The sequence below is a fragment of the Sorghum bicolor genome, chromosome 5 (genome assembly GCF_000003195.3).
Source record: "Sorghum bicolor cultivar BTx623 chromosome 5, Sorghum_bicolor_NCBIv3, whole genome shotgun sequence".
NCBI lineage: Eukaryota > Viridiplantae > Streptophyta > Magnoliopsida > Poales > Poaceae > Sorghum > Sorghum bicolor.
This window is the reverse complement of record NC_012874.2, coordinates 20274681-20293143: the sequence shown is the minus strand read 5'-3', so window position 1 is coordinate 20293143 and position 18463 is coordinate 20274681. Positions and strand designations below refer to the sequence as shown.

General features: G+C 44.9%; 1 pseudogene; it reads right to left on the bottom strand.

The window, feature by feature from the left end:
- LOC8071817 lies at positions 1–8004 on the bottom strand (annotated as a pseudogene).

Below are 18463 nucleotides of genomic sequence, written 5' to 3'. Positions count from 1 at the left end.
TCACAATCTTTGGTCATTGTCGACCACTCTTTGGTCATTCCTATAGACATACCTACGGGCCCAGTAGAGGTAACCCAGGAATGACAGGAGCTCAATAATACAGACCAACCAATAGAAGGAATCAAGCTTACTCCTGTTAAGATTTGCTCCACCCAGCCACCCTTGCTTCCTACCACCGTCCCTCGTGACCCGATTCACCAACTCAATAAGCAAAGTCACAAGCCACGCTGCCACTCCTATCATACTGTAGAAAAGGGAGCTCCCAATGGACTTCATACCGGTAGAAGCCTCGCTATAGAAGAATTCGAGAAGCCCAACAAAAGAAGTAACATCCACAACTCCAACGAAGAAGAACTGAAACACAAGCCAGAAGACAGACATTGGAACCGGAGCAGGTGAATCCATGAGGCCACTTTGTTCTGCAACACTCTTCATATTCATCTCCACAATGGCTGCAACCCCACAGGCCATAATAGCGGCAGCAAAGCCGATGCCAATGCGCTGGAGGTGAGTGACACCACCCACATATCCAGTCTTTATTAGAATTAGTTGTTGAGATATGATGACTTGTAACTACTTGTACTAGCTACTTGTACTAGAAGATATGACGCATGTATCTAGCTAGGTGGTTATCTAGATGAGATCTTTGAGAGTTTGTTGTAATTCATCTTCTTGTACTGTAAGCCACGCAGAGGGCTATTCTCTGCATATATTAACATGTAACCGAGAGCCCCAAAGGGTTATCTCGTTCACCCTAATTTTACATGGTATCTAGAGCCTTCTTCCACACGGATTGCTTCCATGGCTTCCGCTTCGTCCTCCTTAGGAGTTTCTGCTGCACTCTCGCTCGCCGCCTTTCTTCCTCCGGTGACCTGGAAGCTGAATCGTGCCAACCATCAATCGTGGAAGGCACAAATGCTGTCGGCGTTGAGAGGTGCCCAACTAGCCGACTGGTTGGAGACCACTGCTGAGCCGCCGGCGAAATACCTGCCGGTTGAGGCAGGGAAGGAAGCAGATCCACCCAAGGCGAACCCTGACTACGCCGCGTGGGTGGCCAAGGACCAGATGGTCCTGAGCTATGTGCTCACAAATCTCTCCAAAGAGATTCTTGGCCATGTCAACACTGAAGTCACGACCAAAGGTGCATGGGCGGCCATTGAGGCGATGTTTGCATCGCAGTCCCGCGTCAAGGTGATCTCCACCCGGATGGCGCTCGCCAATGCCACCAAAGGCACCTCCACCGTCAGCGAGTACTTCGCAAAGATCAAGGCCCTAGCAGACGAGATGGCGGCGGCAGGGCACAAACTTGAAGACGAGGAGATGATCTCTTACCTCCTCAATGGACTGGATCCAGATTATGATCCAGTTGCGACGGCTGTTGCAGCTCGAGTGGAACCAATTTCCATTAGTGAACTGTTTACGCAGCTAATCAGTCACGAACAACGCCTCGACATGCGCAATGGGGGCAGTCAGTCCTCGGTGAACATGGCAACCAAAGGAAATCGCACCGGTGGCCATCCTCATCGTGGCAATGGCGGCCGTGGCAGCGGAGGCAGGAACGGAGGTGGCCGCAATTCCCGCGGCGGTTTTGGCCGTGGTGCTGGCAACAGCGGCGGCCGGAGTACCTTCCAACCAGGAGTCATCTGCCAAGTGTGCGGGAAGGAAGGCCACCCGGCCTATCAATGCTTCAAGCGATTTGATCGTGACTTCACCGGGCCTCCGCAGAAGATGGCGTCCACGGCTACTTCCTCGGCATACGGCATCGACACCAACTGGTATATGGATACCGGTGCGACCGATCATATCACGAGTGAGCTGGAGAAGCTCACAACTCGCGATAAATACCACGGCGGTGACCAAGTTCACACGGCCAGTGGCTCAGGTATGGAGATTCAAAATATTGGTCATGGCATTTTACGTTCCCCAACTAGTAAGCTGCATCTTAGAAACATTCTTCATGTTCCATCTGCACACAAAGATCTTCTGTCTGTCAACCGTATAGCTCATGATAATAATGTGTTCTTTGAGTTTTACCCCAATCACTTTTGTGTGAAGGAGCAGCAGACGAAGAGAATACTTCTCACCGGACCATGTAAGGATGGTCTTTACCCCATGCGATCAAATAAAGAGGTGCTTGGAGTAACCAAGCTTCCTGCGTCCTTGTGGCATCATCGGTTAGGGCATCCTGCATCATCCATTGTCCAGCGCGTGCTCAACCACCACAAGCTTCCTTTCATCCAAGAGTCGAATAAAGCTAGCATCTGTGATGCCTGTCAAAAGGGAAAGAGCCATCAATTGCCCTATCCTAGATCCTCTAGTGTTTCAAATAATGTGTTGGATCTTATTTTCTCTGATGTATGGGGTCCTGCTCCTAGTTCAGTTGGTCGAAATAATTACTATGTGAGTTTCATTGATGACCATAGTAAATTCACATGGATCTATTTGTTGCGTCGAAAGTCTGAAGTTTTTCAATGTTTTCGTGATTTTCAAATGCTTGTTGAGCGACAATTTGATCGAAAAATCCGTGTTGTACAGACTGATTGGGGTGGGGAATATCAAGCTCTTAGTCCCTTCTTTACCCGCATGGGAATCTCCCATCACGTTTCCTGTCCTCATGCTCACCAACAAAATGGAGCAGCTGAAAGGAAACATCGACATATAGTTGAAGTTGGGCTAACCCTTCTTGCTCATGCTAGCATGCCACTTAAATTTTGGGACGAGGCCTTCACCACTGCGGTCTTCCTAATCAATAGATTGCCATCCAAAGTTATCAATAATGACACCCCATTTTTCCGACTCTACGGCCAGCAACCAGATTACACCTTCCTCCGGTCGTTTGGGTGTGCATGCTGGCCCAATATGCGGCCCTATACCTATAGAAAGCTCGCCTTCCGCTCCACAAAATGCGTCTTCCTTGGCTATAGCAACAAGCACAAGGGGTACAAATGCCTTGATCCCTCTGTTGGTCGTGTGTATATCTCACGCGACGTTGTTTTTGATGAACATGTCTTCCCGTTCGCAGTCCTCCATCCTAACGCCGGCGCTCAACTTCGCGCTGAAATTGCGCTATTGCCCGAACATCTCTCAAACGCTAGTTCTGGGGAATCGTACTTGCCTGGTCAAAATAATGAGTCTTCATTACCTTCTAATCCCTCATCAAGTTGTGCAGGAAACTCGTTGAATGCAGGTGCACACATGGAGCAAACTGATCCAGAATCGGCGCTGGTCGAGCGTCATTTCATGTGTGTCCCAACTGGGGACAGCACAGCGGTCGATGCTGATTCACCGCGTCCTGCTGTCCAAGGTACGGCTCCTCAGGAGCGCGTGTCCTCGCCTGGAGCGGAGGTACATCTCCCGTCTGGATCTTCGACACCGCCACCCGTGCCACACACCGATACGGCGCCGGTCCCAGTGCCGCAGCCGGATCCCAACGCCCAGGGGACAGAGGCAGCACTGGATCCCATGACGATTGTGTTGCCAGATGCTCCTGCGCCTGGATCCTCTACGGCCGCACCAGCTCCTCCACTGCGCCCGGTGACTCGTCTTCAACGTGGGATTAGGAAGCCCAAGACATACACTGATGGAACGGTTCGGTGGGGCATGGTTGCAAGCACTGCCTCAGGGGAACCTACGTCCCTTGCTGAAGCCTTCAATGACAGAAATTGGCATGCAGCTATGGACAATGAGCATCAAGCACTTATGAAGAATCAGACTTGGCACCTTGTACCCCGTCCCAAAGGGAAGAATGTGATAGGTTGCAAATGGGTATACAAGGTTAAGCGCAAGGCAGATGGATCAGTTGATCGCTACAAAGCTCGCCTTGTAGCAAAGGGATTCAAGCAGCGGTATGGTCTTGACTACGAAGACACCTTCAGTCCGGTTGTAAAAGCAGCGACTATACGGCTTGTGTTGTCAATTGCAGTTTCCAGAGGATGGTCTTTACGTCAACTCGATGTTCAGAATGCTTTTCTCCATGGGATCCTGGAAGAGGAAGTATATATGGACCAACCACCGGGCTACGAAGACAAGGAACATCCCAAGTATGTATGTAAGCTGGACAAGGCTCTTTATGGCCTGAAACAGGCACCAAGAGCGTGGCACGCCAGACTCAGTAAAAGGTTGCAGTCATAGGGATTCATTCCCTCTAAAGCTGATGCGTCACTATTTTATTATAGTAGGGGTGATTACTGCATATTCGTCCTAGTATACGTAGATGACATTATCGTTGCCAGTTCTACACAAGAGGGAACCAATGTACTGCTCAAGGATTTGCAGAAAGACTTCGCACTCAAGGATCTTGGTGATCTTCATTATTTCCTTGGAATAGAAGTCAAGAAGTCATCAGAAGGGCTTGTACTTACTCAGGAAAGATATGCAAATGATGTTCTCTCTCGTGCAGGCATGGACAAGGCAAAGCCAGTTGAAACACCTATGGCTACCGCGGAAAAACTCAGTATCACTGATGGTGAGGCGCTGGGTTCAGAAGATGCTACACGGTTTCGAAGCTTGGTGGGGGCCTTGCAATACCTCACGCTCACACGCCCTGACATATCCTATGCAGTGAACAAGGTGTGCCAGTTTCTTCACGCTCCTACTTCAGTTCATTGGAGCGCTGTGAAGAGGATTTTAAGGTATGTTCGAGGAATGATCAAGTATGGTCTCAAAATCAGGAAGTCAAGATCGATGCTAGTAAGTGCGTTCTCGGATGCGGACTGGGCCGGCGATGTGGATGACCGACGGTCGACAGGAGGCTTCGCAGTATTTCTTGGCACAAATCTTGTGTCCTAGATGGCAAGGAAACAGGCTACCGTCTCAAGGTCATCGACTGAAGCCGAGTACAAAGCGTTAGCCAACGCCACTGCAGAACTCATGTGGGTGCAAAAGCTGTTAAGTGAGTTGGGAATATCACATCCATCAGCTGCGAGGTTATGGTGCGACAATTTAGGTGCCAAATACTTATCAGCAAACCCAGTTTTTCATGCGAGAACAAAACACATTGAGATTGATTTCCATTTTGTGAGAGAAAGAGTGGCACATAAGTTACTGGATATTCGATTTATTAACTCTGGTGATCAAGTTGCGGATGGTTTCACCAAAGCAATCTCAGCTGCACAATTACGGAAATTCAGAAACAATCTTAACCTTGTAAGTGGCTAAGATTGAGGGGGAGTATTAGAATTAGTTGTTGAGATATGATGACTTGTAACTACTTGTACTAGCTACTTGTACTAGAAGATATGACGCATGTATCTAGCTAGGTGGTTATCTAGATGAGATCTTTGAGAGTTTGTTGTAATTCATCTTCTTGTGCTGTAAGCCATGCAGAGGGCTATTCTCTGCATATATTAACATGCAACCGAGAGCCCCAAAGGGTCATCTCGTTCACCCTAATTTTACAGTCTTTTTGCGCAGGAATTGGAACGATAAATCTGTCATATACCACTAGCACGACCAGCTGAAAGACTGTTGGAATGACAAAGAGTGTCGCTGGGGGCACATTGATCGCGCCAAGCCTCGTGTTCATGGTGTTGCCTTGCTGAACAGTGAATGTAAGGATTATGGAAGCAGGCATGTAGCCAAGTGCTGAGGTGATGAAGATCGGAATCATGCGGATAACAATCTTGGTCTCCTCTACTTGATGGACAGTGCAGAGGGACCAAGATCCTTGTTTTCCATCATCTATGGCAGCTTTGTCTAGGCACCTTACACATGCAGTGATTAATAGTCATTCAAGATATATATATGCAAGAGGGAGAGTGAGAATGTAAGATAATGCATGGATTTTGAACATACTGCAATCCTTTTGTTCTTTCTAAAACTTCAACTCCTTTAGCATTGTCTCCGGTGATCTGATTCAATCCATCTGCTGGATTGTTGTACAACTGAAGGTTTCTTTTCTTGAATGCAGCAACAAGTACCTTTTACACACAATTAAATTTTGCAAAACTTGTGAGATGGGATAAAAAAAGTAACTATCTTGTAGTCTTTACAAGAAATTCTAAAAAACAATTTACCATCTCACTCACAAATTTCAAACATTTACTAAAAGCATAGAAAGCAGGCACATGCATGGAACAATTCTTAACAACAATCCTTACCTCCAAAATTCTTGTGAAAGGGCTTCCAGATGGCAACCGATTCCGGTAAAATGGGAATCCAGCAGCCCAAACTGCAAGGCCCAAGAGCACGGTCCCAGCGCAGACGGCGAATCCGACGTCCCATCCTTTGTTGTTCTCCAGCCAGACGATGAACACCAAGCCAACAAGGCCCCCGAACGAGACGGCGAAGGTGTACCAGTTGAAGAAGCTTGCCTCCAGCCTCTGCTCGACAGGGTCAGACTTGTCGAACTGGTCACCACCAAGAGCTGGTAGGCATGCTCGGATGGCGCCTTCACCAATACAGATCATGAAGATGCCCAGAAGCAGGAGGTTCAGGTTGGAGCCATGGACTGGCTCGCAGTTGCTTGGAGCTTGGCATGGTGGCGGGTGCAGAGATGGGACACGAGCCTGGATGGCCAGTAGAATATAGCCCTGCCAGAAATGGTTGTGTTTGTGTACAGCTTGGTGAATGGTGACCACTAAAACGTGGGAGAAATTTTAACTGTTTCTACTTTTTGAGCATCTTGGTTTTTGTTATTATAATATGCATGCATAACAAGATCATTTTTTTTGTAAAAAATGCAATTAATGCAACCTCATAAAAAATGGATATTGTGCACTTATTTATTAGGTTTATTCATAATATATAATGCTAACAAAAATTGTACAAATTTTCATTTTGATTTTTTGTTTTCACGTAGAAGTGCTTTTGCTGTCTAAGCTAGCCCAACTACCGATTCACATGGTTTAGTTTCTCCACTCAAAAAAAAAAAAACATGGTTTGGTTTCTGCCTCACTCTCAATAATGAGCTTGCTTTCCATTTTGATGGCATGGTTAGATCATCACTCATTATTGGAAATGAGCTTTTTTTTTTTGCGAGTAAGCAATGAGCTAAATCAAGGGATCAGAATAATCCAGTTGTTACTGGCTATCAAACTAGCTAGCACGGCGCAGAGAGGGTGAAATCAAATTAATTTACTATAAGCAGAATATACTAGGCGGATCTTAATTAGCAACAAAACCTCTTCTCGTAGGGGGAAAGCATATTTATGGTACAAGAAATGACGATGTTTTTGACAAATGTTGTGTCAACATCATGTATAGTTGCCTGAACATCCGGTTGCCCAAGTTATGATTGCCAAAAATGAAGATAAGCTAATGTATGGGTATGGCCATGCACAAAGGATTCATCAGGCACCTTTTGGAGTATTAGTCAATGTAATCATGAGTAACAAGGAGATGAGCTAGCTTTGCAGCCATATTTTTATTTATGCTACTTCTCACCTAAATAGTCAGGGCTGCAGCCTGCAGGAGCTATTATGCCATAATAAGAACGAGTTGAATATATACCAGGATCTCAATAGGGGCGAAAATGAGAACGGTGTAGAAGCGCCTGATGTAGGAATCCGCGACGAAGGCTGCCGGGATATATGGAGAACATCTGCATGACGGCCACAAACATGGTGCTGGTCGTAGAGGCGGCCGCGACCCCCATGTTCATTGTGCCACGCAGGTAGCTCACCATGTTCATGCTGTTGCCGATGTTGACTACGTTGCCGAGCCATACCAGGACTGCAAGCAAGCGCAGTGCACAAAAACGGTGAACATTATATATTACAACTTTATAAAGGGTGAACAGACATATATTTATTTGTCAGGTTTAATTTATTCCAGTGGGGGTACAAACATCATCTTAGAGCAAAAGTATGTATTCGAAAAAATAATTGATTTAAGGTGAAAAAGAGCGTCGATTACAGTAGATAAACATTGAAGCTCTCACTCCCCCATGCTTCTTGGTATCAATCGGCCTCCCTCGCCAGTCCACAAGCCCTGCTGTGCTGCCCAATTTTCTCTCTCTCTCTCTCTCTCTCTCTCTCTCTCCCTCTCCTGCTCTCTGCGTGGTGTTGAGTGCCTGACTGAATATATATAATATACAAGTGAGGATCTACGACCAAGTTATATATATAGGCGTGAAAGGTACGTAGGGTTTGCTGGTGAAAGAAAAATATCATATTAAGCATTAATAGCAGATGTCTGCCCCACAAAAAAGTATCCTTAGTTAGGGCCACAAAATCATCAATCCAGCACCAAAAAAAAGCAAAGGTAATGATGATTGATGCACTACAGATCAACGCTGCATATGTAGTGCGAGTGAACCCCACGGAAAGAAGCGCTACGATAACGTCACACTGTTAATATATAACTATCAGATGTTGACGACTCACCATTCACCAACTACATCTCTGCAATGCAATATTAAGGCACGAGCGAGCAACTCAATAATGCTAAGGATCGATGCGGACCTGTATATAATCAAAACACATCCTCCATTCCTTTCTCTATTTTGGTAAAGGACTGGATTAACCAGACATTTAGGCCGTCAGATTTCTCTAATGAAGCCGGCAACTAATACCTTAGCTACTTCGTTGGTTATGACCTTATGTTTCTCCTCATGGAATCAACATATATACGCATTGCTTGACCGGCCTCGAGCCTGGTTTAGTGTTTAGGGAGTGCCCGACGACCATATCCTTGAGACACACCAGACACATGTCAAACAACTTCCATACAAAGATGTTTTTATACTTGTGGGGGAAGTTGGCGAGCGCACTTTCCTATACAGGAGGGAGTGTCATGCTGATGTTGGTAGTCTTGGAGTTGTCACTAGCTCGAGCTGGATGCGCTTGGTGTCGTCCGACGTCTTGAAGGCCATGGTTGAGACACCGGACTCTAATAAGGTTGCCTCTGTCTTCACTGCCTTGATGAGTTCATACTCCTCGTAAGCAATCACGACATCGATGAGCTCGACGCCCTCCTTGTCGCATTCTAATAGGATCTAGATGGCTAGAGAGGCGTAAATAGCCTATAAAAAAATTCCTACAAACCCACAAATACTAGACTAAAGTGTTTACTACAATAAATAGCCCTAATAGCTTCTAATTTTCACTAGCTCGGTCTATAACACCCAAGGCAAGCCCCTAAACAATGCTAGTAGCTTGGTCTCTAATCTATCATACAAACAACCAAGCTACTAACAAGACTAAAGAGCTACAACTAGCTAAACCTACTTAGAAAGCAAATAGTTACAACTTCAAAGAGCTACGACTACTTTACACTAGCTCAAGGCACACAACTACCACACTAGCAAGAATATGAATGTAAGACCAAGAGTGATATGTCCCCGTATTTAATGGTTTAGGTGCTAATTGACCTCACACACCAAACAAACCACTTGAGTGCTGAAAGAACCACTCAAGAGGTGCCCACCAACTAGCCATGCTTCCATTAGAATTGCTCTTCACGATTGAAAGCCCTAGTTTGGTTTTGGATAATTGATAAAGTCCTAGTATTAACCTCTATGCTAAGTGTGTGTAGACTAGATGAGGTTGGTACATGCCAAGTGATAGAGCAAGAGATGATCATGGTGATGATGGTGATGACCACAAGATGATTAAGTGCTCAACTTGAAAAGAAAAAAGAGAAAAACAAAATCCTATGCAGATCAAGGCAAAGGTATTGCTTAGAGTTTTGGTTTTGGTGATCAAGACACCATAGAGGTTGTGATCATATTTAGGATAGATAGCTATACTATAAAGAGAGGAATTCTTTGGCTAAGCAGTTATCAAATGCCACTAGACATCATTATTTATGTGGATGCATTTAGAACCTAGTGAGCTAACTTAACCCTTGAAAAAGTTTGTGAAAATACGCTAACACACGTGCACAATGTGGAACACTTGGTGGTTAGCACTTTTGTGAAAGGGTTGAAGCGGAGGTAAAGTCGTGGGAGTGTTTCTCACCAGACGCTGGACTCGGCAGTGTCGAACGCTGGCCCAACATCCGGTGAGTATAGCTGAGCAGCACTTTGTTGAACTGCACATCGAAGCGTCTGACGAGTGAGCTTCGGACATGGCTCCAAACACTGTTCCTATGTCCGGTGAAGTGGTGATGTCAGCAAGCGTGCGAGAGAGTTGTTCTGCCTAAGTGCATCGGAAGCTGAGGAGTGTCCGATGGGGTACCGTTCGACGCGTCCGACGTCTCCCCGACGAGTTTCTAAACTTTCTAAGTAGTGTCTGATGTGAGGGCGCGTGTCTAGTGCATAGCACCTGACACATCTGATGCCTGATGATTGAGAACTTGAATGTTTAAGTGACCGTTGGAGATCAATGGGTCACATTCAACTAAGGACATGTGGCGCAATCCAACGCGGCTATCAGGGCAGCGTCGAATGCTAATGGCGCATCCGATGCCCTGCGTCGGCATGTCCGACGTGATGGATTATGAAGACGCAACGCTAGCTAGAAAACAAAAAATTCAACCTCATAAAATAGGATCAACTGCTAGTTATAGATCACAGGATTACCACTAGATGTGCAATTATAGCGGAAGCAACTCAGTGTAGTCGTGTGCGTAGTAGCAGTGCCATGCAGTTGCGTGGTCGTCTACCACATCAATCCCTCTAGCGCGATTCGTCCTTGTGCTTCAGATGCAGCACCTTCGAGGTATCCCACACGTGCGGGGAAGAAGCATCGTGCCTCTGGACTGCTAGGTCTATGAGGAGCAATAGGCGCGAGCATGGGTGAGTGATGGCGGCTGCCTAATCGCGTAAGATAACCCTAGCCACGCCCCCTCCCTCTCTTATATAGGCGTCCTCCAATCAGGCCTATGTTGGAGGCCCAATTAGAAAACTAAGCCTTGTCTAATTCGGGTCCTACCCGAATTAAGCTTCCAGCCCATTAAGCATGCGACCCTATGGGTTCCAGTAAATATAGACATGGGCCGAGTACTCCTTACTTGCCCAATAGTTGACAGCAGCCTCTAGCAAGGTGTGACAACTCCTATACGCATGCAAAGGTCATATCAGATGAACCACTACAAACATATACATGTTATTCCCTTGCCACATGATATTTGGTCCAACTCGTGGGTTAACACTTAACCCAATCATGGCCATGCATTTGTTGATCCAATCACATGAGTGATCCAGTGATATCTCTCTCACATAGAGAGAGGCAAGTTCCATCTTGATTATCTATGTCTTACAACATGTTTCCCAACAAACCCAGAGACCATCTTTATAACTACCCTATTATGGAGTAGCACTTAATAGTCCCTAAGTAGGCCGTTTTACATCTTGAGAACATATGCCAGTCTCAGGTCTAAGGACATAATGTACATGATGCATAAAGAGATAATAAGAACATCTCACATTGGGTCAGTCCCGCCCCATATCATATATGTGCCCACATTATTAGTTTGACATCTCTATGTATATGACTTATGAAACATAGTCATCAACTAATACATAAGCTAATCTACTACTCATGTGTGTCCTCACATGAACTTTGATCAAGGACAATTTTAGAATAACCATACACAAGTAAAAGAGTTTCACAAACAATTCACATAATTGTCAATCGAGACAAGTTTGTCTATAATGGATATTCATTGAACTCATAATATATGTCATGGATACAATCGTAATATCATCATCTCTATGATTACCTCCAGGGCATATTCCCAATAGTCCCCCACTTGCACAAGAGTTAATCTCTAAGATATCTAATACCCATTGACCTCAAGTGTGCCTCATGCTTAGGCTGTGGAAGAGCCTTTGTCAAAGGATCTGCAATATTCAAATCCGTATGTATTTTGCACATCTTGATTTCACCTGACCTAATGAACTCTCAAACAAGGTGAAACTTCCATAGCACATGTTTGTTCTTTTGGTGTTTCCTTGGCTCCTTAGCCTACAAAATCGCCCCATTGTTGTCACAATAAAGATTCAATGGGCTCATAGCATTCAGAAACACACCATGTTCAATGAGGAGCCTCCTCATCCAAACACCTTCCTTTGCAATTCAGATTCTACGATGTACTCGGCCTCTGTTATAGAATCAGTCACTGTCGCTTGCTTGGAACTTTTCCACCTTATTGCACCACCATTTATTATGAACACAAAACCCAATTGAGATTGTGAATCATCTGTGTCAGTTTGGAAGCTAGCATCGGTGTAACCATTTACAACAAGCTCCTCCTCACCTCCATAGATTAGGAACACAACTTTAGTCCTTCTCATGTACTTAAGAATGGTTTTAACAAGTGTATAGTGACTTTTACATGGATTACTTTGGTACTTGCTCGCAACACTTAGAGCATATGAGACATCTAGGTGAGTACATATCATGGCATACATGATGGAACCAATTGTCGAAGCGTATGGAACCTTACTCATGCGTTTGCACTCTTCATCTGATGAAGGACACTGCTTATCGCTAAAATGCATACCATGTGACATAGGCAAGAACCCTCTTTTAGATTGTTCCATGTTGAATCATTTCAACACCTTGTCTATGTATGTATCTTGGCTTAATCCTATGTATAGATCTTAATACCCAAAATGCATGCTGCTTCTCCTAAATCCTTCATAGAAAAACTATTATTCAGTGAAGTCTTTACGGATCGCAACATTGTAATGTCATTCCCAATCAATAATATGCCATCCACATACAAGATCAGAAATACAACAGCGCTCCCACTTTCCTTCTTGTAAACACAAGGTTCTTCTTCATTCTAACGAAAGCCAAATCCTTTGACCACTTCATCAAAATGAATATTGCAACATTGAGATGATTGCTCTAACCCATAAATGGATTTCTTAAGCTTGCGTATTTTTCTAGCATTATTAGGATCAACAAAACCTTCGAGCTGTATCATATACACGTCCTCTTCCAAATTTCCATTTAGAAAGGCTACTTTAACATCCATCTGCCTCATAATCAAAATATGCAGCAATTGCTAGAATGATCCGGATAGATTTAAGCGTCTACTGGCAAGAAAGTCTCGTCGTAGTCAATTCCTTCAACTTGCCCAAAACCTTTTGTGACAAGTCAAGCTTTATAGACGTAAACATTTCCATCCATATCCTTTTTCTTCTTATAGATCCCTTTGCACTCTTTGGGTCTAATCCCATCAGGTGGATCAACTAAGTTCCAAACTTGATTATCTCCCATGGAATCTATCTCGAATCTCATGGAACTTTGCCATTTCACAGAATCTGGGTCCATCATTGCTTCTGCATAATTTGCAAGTTCATCATCGTCTAACAATGACAATTTCCCACGTAATTCATGAAGTCTTGCTGAACTTCGTGGTTGTGGTGGTGTTTCTACTACCACAGGTGTCTCAACATGTTCTGCTACGTTAGCATCACACATAGAATCATTCCCAACTAGCTCATCTTGAACTTCTTCAAGATAAACCTTTTGTCCATTTTTCTCCCTTCTAGGAAACTCTTTCTCTAAGAAAACACCATTTCAAGTAACAAACACTTTGCCCTCTATTCGGTTATAGACATAGTACCCTAAAGTTTCCTTTGAGTATCCCATGAAAAAGCTCTTATCCAATTTGGGTGTTTGTTTATCTGATATAAGTCATTTGACATAAATTTCACAACTCCAAATTTTAAGAAAAGACAAACTGGGACACTTACTAGTCCACATCTCATATGGTGTCTTAACTATAGACTTAGATGGTACCCTATTTAAAGTGAAAGCGACTATTTCTAGAGAATATCCCCCAAAATGATAAAGGTAGGTCCGACTGGCTCATCATAGACCGAACCATGTCCAACAAGGTTCGATTACGTCCCTCAGACACGCCGTTCCTCTGAGGCGTTCCAGGTGACATAAGTTGTGGAACAACTCCACAACTCTTTAGATGATTGCTAAATTCATGACTCAAATATTTGCCTCCATCATCAGATCTCAAAGCCTTAGTTTTCTTACCATGTTGATTCTCTACTTCATTCTAAAATTCTTTAAACTTTTCAAATGTTTCAGACTTATGTTTCATTAAGTAGACATGTCCATATCTACTAAAGTCATTGTTGACACTTCTTAACGCAACTACTAAAAATAGACTTTTAAACCTATCCCTAGCAATAGCATCAAAATTACTTTACATCACTTAAGCCAGATTGTAATCCCCAACATGATGTAGAAGTGATGGTATTTAATCTATATGATTTTCTAGGAATAAATAAATAAATAAAGGATCCACAAGCACAATGATAATACCGATGTTGTATTTTAATCGGGAGTAATCCAGGTATCGTTATTTATATTTTTACCACTAGGAAGGGACTTGCAATGGATAGTGAGCAATGAGCACTGCATGTAATCATGGAGATCTTAACCATGTCTTTATCTATCTCTCATGTAGGGTAAGTGCCACATAAGATAAATATATGAATATAAATAATAAGTGACAGATGATAAATAAGAATTCATAGCCATATGATAAATGTGATAATCATCTCTATTAGATTACTCTAAGTCTAAAGCACTAGCATGGTACTAGGACAATCTATAAGAATAAATCCTAAGCATTCTAACTATATTGTCAAAGCATACATTGATTAGTGCAAGTATACCTAGCATCATCGCAAGAAAAGGTTATATCTATGCATAGTGATATTAGCAAGAAAGATCATGAACATAGCAATAACTTCCCTATAATAATGGTGCTCCTTATAATCGGGAGCTTATCGGAATAAGAACAAAAGGAGTTCCACATGCCAGATTTACATAGAGAGAATACGTGAAACGTCAACTCAGGAATACTCTAGAAGACACGAGAAGGCGACCCTACGAAGTGGGCCCCCCTAGCAGCTAGCCAAGGGTGGGCACCCCTGACAGGTCAGGCGGCTGCCCGACCCCCTCCACCAATCAGGTGCAACATCGTGGATCTTGCCTCCACCACCTTTGATGAGTAATCTTAAGCGTATATTTAAGTCAGTTTGATACAAGGGTTGTGGTGGTTTCCTAGGGGGGCTATAAATATGACTCTGACTCCCCTAAAAAGGACTGCAAAATTCTCTGAGAAAATCAAGAGAAGAAGAATTAGATAGAGCGAGGTCCATCAAATGGAGATGTGTCTCTCTAGGGTTCTTAGCCACCATCTCAATTAGATCTCTATAGTTCTATAACATAGCTACATAGGAATAGATTTAGAAGGAGTCAAGTTAATCTTGGAGTCTAGATCTATCTTCATTCTTGGTAAACTCTCATTTTTATTTGTTATATTTCATATTAGTTCTTGCTACTATGAATATGACTTTGATCTATTTGATTATATCAGAATTGACTTTATTCTATTTGCTTATGTTCTCAATTATATTGTTATTAGTCTACTTTGATTGTATGCTTAGCGTAGTTAGATTAGAATTATGTTTATGCATAGGATCGTATAGGGCTTACTCATTAGGCCGACGGGTAAGTGGTAGATATTGTGTAGGCGAGATGCCTAGACCGTATTTATCTGTGATTACCCCTTATAGTCCGAAGCTCGAGTTAGATCGCGGGACTGATAGTCCTGTTGAGTCCTTTGTAGTGGTTGGTAGCGCATCTAATTGCTCAGCGGCCATTTGACTTGTGGGACTTGATAGTGTCAGAGATTGAGGACACTATAGCAGAGAGCTTCAGGGGACGTCGTCAGTTGCCATACGCACATTGGATCACTCTTATCATTCTTCGTGCTAGGTCTGAGCCTCTGCCAGCTCACCTTCAGAGAGAGCTAAGAGACTCTGACACAGTGTTCCCTCACTACGACCCTCGACAGATGCTGAGAGCGCATTATGACCTCAGAGCTCCACCACCTCCTCTAGCACCACGTGGCCAGGTGCCACCACCTTCACCGAGGGCTACCCACCGTTCAGGGGCAGTCCCAGAGACAGAGGAGGAGCAGAACATATCCATTGGGGCGTTTGCAGATGCTGAGGCTGAGGAGGAGTTCGACTTTGCTTCAGACAGTCTAGACGATGATTATCGTCTCCCAGTGACAGATCTTCGTCCGAGGCAGCATGACCACGAGGCAGGAGGTTTTTCGAGTGCTACAGACCCAGCTCTGCTTGCCATTTTAGAGGGGATGAGAGCCGACCAGCGGAGGGCAGCTGAGGAGCAGGCTAGGAGGGACAGGGATCAGGCTACCATCAATGCAGCCATGCAGGACAAGCAGGACGAGCTCCAGAGACAGCTTCTGACCTTCCAGGAGCAGCAGCTAGCATTCCAGGCACAGCAAACTGCGATGATGGCCGCTCTTATGACCGCTTCAGGGATTCAGTTGCCACAGATTCAGCTTCCAGGCACCTCGTCAGTCAGGCCTCCTACTCCGGTACCCCAGCCCAGTGGCTTTTAGAGTTAGTCCCAGCCGCCGCTCCAGCTTCCTGCTTAGAGTCAGCCGTTGTCGACTCCTCAGCACCACGTTTCTCAGGGTGCTATTTCTTCTGGCTTTGAGTAGGTGCCTCAGTTTACCCCTCTACGCTCTGGTTTTACACCTCAGTCAGCTATAGCGTCACAGCTTGTGTTGGACTCATCAACAGGGCAGCACGTTATTTTTTCCTATAGTGCTCTGACCAGTGACCCTACGCCTTCACCTCTGTAGGCTCCTGCAGCTTTTACGGTCCCAGTCACCACTACTGAGCGCCTATCGTCGTCCGTGGCTTCGTCTGAGCAGCTTGCGCCTTCTTCCACAGTGCCAGAGATGTCAGCCACAGCGATGGAGTCCGTGCCAGCCTCCTCAGCATGACTTGAGCAGCCAGCGCAGCCCGTGACAGCTACGGAGCATACAGAGCCGACCCGGACAGCTTCTCCAGTTCGTGCAGCATCAGAGGGTCACTCTACTTCCTCTGAGTCGACAGCCGTTGGATCAGACGATGCAGCTCAGTTTCAGGCCGTGCCGAGGGACTCCACTGCTCTGCCTCCACCTCCTTCGTCTTAGGTTTTTGGCGCTTGATGCCAAAGGGGGAGAGAGTTGAGAGTATGATAGTTAGGGGGAGCTAGAGCTAGCTAGTGAGGGTTTTTGATATTTTGTGTGCTACTTCATGCATCATGTTTACGTTTATGCATTTGTGTGAGATACTCTTTTGCTTGTGAGATACACTTATGGTTGTGAGACATGACATTATGCTTATCTGTGATATCTTTATGTCATGTGGTTGGCTCATATTACTTTGCTTCCGCGTTTTTACTCCATTGTACTATGAGCCATCTGTGATTATCTCTTGTTGTATACATCTCATATTTTTGGATGCAGGATGATAGACTTGGTTGTTATAAGCATGCCTAATCCCTTTGTGTTATTATTGTCTCATGCTTATAGAAACCAAGTCATTTGAAAACCTCATTTCCTTTCATACTCGAGGTTATTGTCATCAATCACCAAAAAGGGGGAGATTGAAAGAGCATCTAGGCCCCTAATGATTTCGGTGATTAATGACAATGTTGACTACTGTGACTAACATGTATTTGTAGAGGCGAAGTCATTAGTGAGGTCATAGTAATAGGTACTAGATGAATAGGGATGTACATGCCTACTTAATAGTGGAAATTGTTTTCGGTTTTCAAAGGATGGATGGACATCATCAAGACTAGACTAGGACTAAGTGCCATATGGTGAAGAAGGGCCCTTAGAGTAGTTTAGGACTTTGTTTTTCCTTTGACTGTACTATTAAGAGGGGCTTTGATCTAGTAGCTTGACTTAGGCAAGGCTTTAGGTTTAGGTGTGGTGCACACTTGGTGAACCTAGCACTAGGCAGCTCAGAGATAGTGCTTAGATCGAGAGGAACCAACTTTGTTTTGGAACAGTCGCGTTTCGACGAAGTTAGGGTGCCTAAGTAGGCACCGGACGCTCTGTGAGTGCGTCCGGTGAGGTCTTTTAGCCGTTAGAGTGCTGAGTGCCTAGGGTTAGGCACTGGATGCTAGCACCGGACTCACCGGGTAGCGTCCGGTCCTAAACCCAGGGAGGTCCACATAGTGACCAAGGTCACCGTACTCTAGCACCAGACTCGCCGGGTAGCGTCCGGTCCTAAACTCAGGGAGGTTGTAAACTTCCTCGGAGCACCGGACGGTAGCACCGGACGCTGGGAAGTAGCGTCCAGTGACCTGTCAGAGACAGTACAGTTAGCCGTTGAAGTGTCACCGGACGCTCGGTGCAGAGCGTCCGGTGACCCCATTTTCAGTGTAAAACGGTTGGCCGACCCTTGGACTTCATGGGGTGTATTTATACTCCTCCACCTCGTCCATGGGAGGTCTCTTGCCCATTTGAACAGCTGAGAAACTCTTTGTGGAGCAAGAGAGTAGCAAGAGCCTAGAGAGGATTGAGATTTGAGAGATTTCTTGTGAGAATCCTTCTCTAGTTGAATTCCAAGAGTCAAGTGTGCATCCACCACTCTCAAGAGCCTTGTTTGGGTCAAGTGAGAGTTCTTTGCTTGTTACTCTTGGTGATCGCCATCACCTAGACGGTTCGGTGGTGATTTGAGCCACGAAGATCGCCCGGAGTTCTTGTGGGTGGCTCGTCTCAAGCT